We start from the raw sequence: 6,830 nt of genomic DNA on the forward strand, positions 1-6,830 counted from the left end.
TGGGGTCACTATGAGTTGGAATCGACTTGACAGCAGTGAGTTTGTTTATATATATATATATATAGAGAGAGAGAGAGAGAGAGAGAGAGAGAGAGAGAACATCTTAAGTGGCCAGACATGATTTTTTTTTAATTATGCAAAAACCTGATTCCCCCAACACATGGTAGAAAATTTAACATATCTCATGACCGTCTTTGCCGTTCTCTGACCCAGGACCATTTTTTGATCATTTAACTTTGAATTTTATCCACTTTATTATTATGTACTTTTGTAATCATGTAACTCTTTCCTTTTAAGATTTTTGCTTTGGTTTCTCTGTAATCAATTTTACATCTGTATTTAATCCAGATATTTATTTCCAAAACTGGGAAAAATTCTCACCAAATAATTTTTTATATCTTATTTTTAACCTACTGAAGTAAATCTTTCATTTATTCTTCAACGAAAATTTCAGGAAAGTGATAACTTGTGTCACCACACATTTGATCATGTACTTTTATGGTCTTAACAATTTGAATAATGGTTTAACTTAGGATACACATACCAGTTATAACTTTTTACTACACAATATTATGGATTTTTTTTAAGTTCTTTTAGAGAGTGAGGAGTATTAGAAGTCTGAAATCATATTATTTTAGGGGAAAAAGGTGAATTTATTCTTAGAGATAACAGGGCTTTTTTTTCCAATAAATTTCAAAATTGTTCAAATGGAGTGATGTGGAATATAACTGAAATAACATAAAGTCAAGCTAGTTATGTGGATGAAGAATTTGCAAAGTTTCTACAAGGTAGAGAGACTTTAAGAAAAAGAATAAAACCTAACCTTGTGGTATTTTTTTCATGTCCAAGTTCTTTATCTTCACCTCATTCTGTTATTACTTTATGATTTCTTGGTTTTGCTTTTTAGAGGTCATGTATCCTGGTAATTTTTCAAGAACACCTAGCATCTATCTTCAAATGCTTTTCCTTGTCTTTTTTTTTGGAAAAAAAATCAGCAGAAAGATATATTCGCTAAGCTGTCACAGAAAGTTTTCATTTCCGTAGCATTCTTATTGCTTCATTTCTTTCTCTCATCCTTTATGTCAATAATAATAATAATAAAGCATCTCCACCTCAGATATAAATTTGAAGACAAATTCATGCACACCGAAAGTTATTTCAATTAAAATATCTAGCAATTGCTCGTTAAGAACAGGGACTAACAATTTGAAAGATTCTTTCCACTTCCTGACACTCCATCTTTGGATAGAATAACCCTGCTACCAGAACTCTTCCTAATCTTATTCCTGCTATGAGAACAGCACCTCCGGAGAAAGACCTGGCTATCTGTTTCCATAAAGATCACAGCCAAGAAAACCCTATGGAGCAGTTGTACTGTGTCGCAGGGGGTTACCATGAGTCAGTGTTGACTCAACAGCAATTGGTTTAGTCTTGGTGTGGTGGTTATGTTTTGTGTGTCAGCTTGGCTGGGCCTGGCTGAGTGGCTTGGCAGCTGGTGGTAGTTATTCCCCATGATGACACTGGCAATCAACTCCATGGTGGGATCTATCACAAGCAGCTGAGTAGCTGCTTTTGTGATGTGGTATGCTTCCCTGTATGTAAGGAATAGCTTTAGAAATAATCTCTTGCTTATGTCACGCTTGGGTCCTGCATGCAGCCGACTGGTTCAGCAGCCTTCCATGCTGTTCTGACCTTGAGACATACAATGGACTTAAGTTAATGGCCTGGCATGTGGTTTGGTAATATCGAGATTGTGCCTTTTGTCAACCTTGGGGCTTCTCAGCCTCAGCAGCCAGCAGCTGTCTGAGTGAAGAAACACCTCTAGCTCCAGTGGGCGGGTAGCAGGAGGCGGAGCTGGACCCCAAGGTTGAGGGGCTTTCACCCAGCCCCTAGAGCCTGGCACTTTGAACTTGGACTTAAAGCCTCTAAATTGGAAGAATAAACTCCTGATTGTTAAGGCCATCTCATTTGTGGTATATTCCTGTCAGAGCGGGACTAGGTATTCAGAACACTTGGGTTTAAGAGAACTGGAACCCAGCCACTTGTGCCATGAAAGAAAGTTCTATTGGTCTCTTCTGTAAAAGATTACAGCTAAGAAAACCGTATGGAGCTCAGTTCTACTCTGCAACACACAGGGTCGCCATGAGTCCAATTGCCTCAAGGGCAACAGGTTTTTTGTATTTTTATCAGCACTTTATTTTTGGAAAACTACACTGACCAAGATGCTGTTGGCCATCACCAGTCCACTTCCATAGTCCTGAAGTAAATATAGAGGGAGCAGAATGAGCCAGCCCCTCAATGTCTCCCATATCATACTCCGCTGGAGAAATAACTGCATGATTTCCAAGGAAGACAGTAGAGAGAGAGAGAGAGAGACTATAGCTCTCTAGTCTCTTCTACCTTCCTTAAGTGTATTTGCTCCATAGTCCTTGATGTTAGTGAAAATTTATCCTGATTCTTACACCAGATTAATCATCGAATTTCATCCCTTTTCCCCCCTCCTCTTATATTCTTGAAAAGGAGCTCTAGTGGTGCAGTGCCTAAGGCATTTGACTGCTAACCAGAATGTTGGCAGTTCAAACCCGCCAGCCACTCTGCAGAAAGAAGATGGTTCAATCTACTTCTGTAAAGATTTATCACCTTGGAAAACCAATGAGGGTTGCTATGAGTCAGAATCAACTGGATGGCAGTGAGTTTTTTGGAGTGTATATTCTTGAAGGTATTTTAGTCAAAATTTATGACCATGAAAGTCAGGGACTGTTCAACCTATGCCACTTTAATGGACTCCAGTGTTTTAGGGTGCTTGAAACAATCAACATCCCCTAGTGATTTCAGTGCAGAAACCAACCCAAACTTCACTTTAACCAATAGAAAAGTGAATTCATTTTCCAGAAATAGAATTTTACAAAAGTCAAAATATGCCAGTGCTGCAATATATATTTTTCTTTTTAATTTAAACTCTAAAATGGCTATTTTTAGAATCTCATTCAAAAGGTAGCCTGTAAATTATAAGGACAGATGACAAACAGGGATTCATTTTCTGTAATGTAAGTTAAATGAAGAAAACCCAATAAGTTTGCCTAGAATGGTGTTTATAGCCACTTCTTCCTTTCTCACACTTATTCCTACTTTTTCCAGTATCATCAAGGTTTCTGACAAACTGCTTTACTAACTGTAACTAATATTTAGGAAAAGAAATAAAAATAAAGCCATTGACTGAAAGTCGAAATTAAAAAACAATCCCTCCTGCTAACTCAGGTCCCATTACTTATGTGGTCTAAGTACAGTTAATAACATCGAGAAAACCTACGCTCTAATGCTTTCCTCTCCATGGAAGCTGCTCTTAATACAATAATTTTATCTAAGTCCCCCTTAAGTCCTTTTTGATGAAAAGAAACTCCAGAATAGATTCTGTACCAACTATCATGCTGAGAAAAATCAATGATACCTTCTAACTACTCGGAGTGCCCATTTTCATTCCTTCAGTGCAACTGAATTTTAAACCTGCACTCTCTCTAATCTGCCCTAGCCTATGGTGAACATGTTAGCTCAGAATGAAAGAGAAGTAAAACCTTGCAAGACAAAGCAGCAATAAGAACCATGCAGTGATACTCGTTCTCATATAAGATAAATGAAAGTTATAACTGGTGAGACCATTGCATAGTTAAGTGTTTATCCAAATGAAATGGAAAATATGCATGTAGCTTGGGAAATAAAGCTAATTCCCAGCAGTAATAGAACAAAATTACTTATGCATCAGTGGCAGACGTTATAAATTGCATATTTCATTAATAGTTCTTAACCATAATATCAAACTATTACCAGCCATGCTTAGTTATCACTGTGTGCAATGTTTGTATTTTTCTATTCCTATTAATTCTGGAAGGCAGTGTATGTGATTGATGCACCTAGCATTTTGGTATAAATATTTTCTTGAAAATATGTTCCTTCCATATTTCATTTCCAAATCATACCAAGCCTCACATATGCACAAAGGATTTTGTCATAATTTGTTAGTTAATATGTATCTTGCATATGTGCAACATATAAAGTTGCAAATGTTTTAATGCTTACAGATGAGTAGTTAGGTAGAAAGATAGATAGGTGGGGATATAGATATATTGCTATGTTTTAAAAATAGTTTGAAATATAATTTTTATTTTTTTTATCCCAAAATCTGAATACATTAAGTTCCTCAAGGATTTACTCAAACTAAGAAGAATTAAAGTAATATTTAAATCCTTGTATCAGTCACATTCCAGGCAGGAAAAGAAAGTCTTCCCCAGGTAGTTCAATAGCAAATATTTAATCATGTTGGAAGAGATGAAAGGACAAACAACTAAATGTGAGGAAACCCAGAGATTAGCACCTTCAGGAAGCTCTTAACCCTCCTAGTGCTGGAGGGATAAAAGGGATGAGGAAAACAGGTGGTGTTGAAGCGGCACAGCTGGGCCTGCCAGGTATGAGCTAAGGCCATGAGTGGAGAGCATTCCCACTGACAGCTGGAATAAAAGAGGAAACTCCCTACAGGTGCCGTGACTTTGCAGAGATACCTCTTAATCAGAGAGATGGAATAGAAAACCTCTGCTTTCTTTCTTGCTCTCTTTTTCCAACCTCCTGCTAGTGCTTCTTATAGGTCTAACCTAACAGAAATCTTTTTGGCAAGGGAACCTGGGAAATGTAGTCTTTAGTGGTCAATCCCTGGTAATAAAAAGCAGTCCCTAGTGATAAAAGGGGGGAGCTCTGGTAGCATAGTGGCTAAGGCACTTGACTGCTAACCAGAAGGCTGGCGGTTCAAACCCACCAGCCACTCCTCGGAAGGAAGATGGGGCAATCTACTTCCGTAGTGATACTGCCTCGGGAAACCCAAGGAGGGGTCCCTATGAGTCGGGTCCGACTCGACGGCACATAACAACGACAACAACAACAGTGATAAAAGGCAGAGCAGGGGAAGGGCAGGAATGGATCAGAGAGCAAACAAGGGGTGGGTGGTACTTTCCTTAAAAATATGGCAGGGGAAGACATTCAACCGAAAATTTCTGAAGATCATAGGTGGAAACTATAGTCAATAAAAGGTCACACTATCTCTATAGATGTTCAGTCAAGTATTAAAGGCAGACACTTGTAATCACAATTTGATTCCTAACAACTTTGATGTAGAAGTAGTTCTGCCACAGGAAATTTTTTTTATGCAAAGATTGTTGAGAGAGGAGAGGGATTTTTTTTCTGATAGCTTTGCCTGCAAAGGCGGCATTTTCCTCCTCAAATGGCAAAGTTTCCTGAGGAGAAAAAAAAGTGGTCCCTGCTGCGATTCAGAATGAAAACCACAGAATGACTGAAGCCTGGGCATAATTACAGATTGCCCAGAAGAAGCATGAAAAATGACTATGAGACAGTGAATTCCACTTAGAAAGTTTACTTCTACACCACATCTCTCTGAAGTGTTTCGAGAGAGCTTGAAGCAAAGCACACATACAATAAGAATCCACATCATGCTTTGAATATTCGGTTCAAGCAGAAGAGGAGTAATTAATATATACAAAACAATTAAAGTTTTTTTTTTTTTTAATTTATACTGATTTTTTTTGGTTGTAGATAAAATTAGACTTGGTTTTTGGGCAAAGGCTAATCATTACACAGTGACACGTTGCTGTTGTTATGTACCATTAAGTTGGACCCAACTCATACTGACCCCTCCTCGGTTTTCCAAAGCAGAATCATATGGAAGTAGATTGCCCCATCTTCCTTCCAAACATAGTGACATAGCTCTCATGATTAATATGGGAAAGCATAGCAGTTATTCTGGGAAGTTACAAGTATTCCTGAAATTAAAGTCTTTAAATATTTCTCACTAGAAATTCATCTACCAACCCTTTTATGATAAAGTGTATATTGACTATAATAATATTTAATAGCAAAGGTGAAAGGTATAGGCCATAGGACTCTTTCTTATTACCTAGGAATGAATCTAAACATGTGACATTAAGGCATATTTCAGAAAACTCAGGTCTTCAAGAGATTAGCTTGTTGTGGTATGAGTTAATGGTTTAACTAACTAGGAGGTTGTCAAAACTGTGCTCCAGGGAATACAAAATCTATAAAATAGAATTGTGTTCAAAATGCCCAACTAATTTTGTGAAATGTTCCATACTATATAACTGTCTTGGATATTCCTATCAAAAAATAGCACATTAAAAGCTGGAAAATCCCTCAGAAAAGAAACACACTTAAAGTTATTCAAGCTACTCTTTCCCAAATACATCTCATGAAAACCTTTTTAAGATTAGCTAACACTGTTCTGGGTGAAACTTTCACAGTTCTAGGAAATTCTGAACTAATATCATATGAATAGATTTAGAATATCTAAAAGCATGTGTGGATGTGTGGATATTATGTTTGTTAATATCAATAGTAGTACTCATAAGTGTTGAGTCTTATGTATGTTATTTATATGATGGTTGTTGTTGTTAGCTGTCTTGAAGTCATCTCCTGACTCGAAGTGATCCCATGAACAATGGAAGAAAATGCTGCTTGGTTTTGAGTTCTCCCCGTGATCAGTGGTGGAAGAGAGCCATGTGATTCACAGAGTTTTCATCCAGTAATTTTCAGAAATAATTAAAAAAAAATTCTGAAAATTACAGAATACATTAAGTACAGAAAAATTTCAGAAATTGTACCAAAAAGAACTGATCGATCTTCCTCCATTTCAAGAAGTGGCATATGATCTAGAACCAGTGGTAATGAAGGAAGAAGTCAAAGCTTCAATGAAAGAACTGGCGAAGAACAAGGCTCCGGGAATTGATGGCATACCGATTGAGATATTTCAACAA

Source organism: Orycteropus afer, unplaced genomic scaffold (assembly GCF_000298275.1).
Source record: "Orycteropus afer afer isolate SDZICR_OR568_19922 unplaced genomic scaffold, OryAfe1.0 scaffold00280, whole genome shotgun sequence".
Lineage (NCBI taxonomy): Eukaryota > Metazoa > Chordata > Mammalia > Tubulidentata > Orycteropodidae > Orycteropus > Orycteropus afer.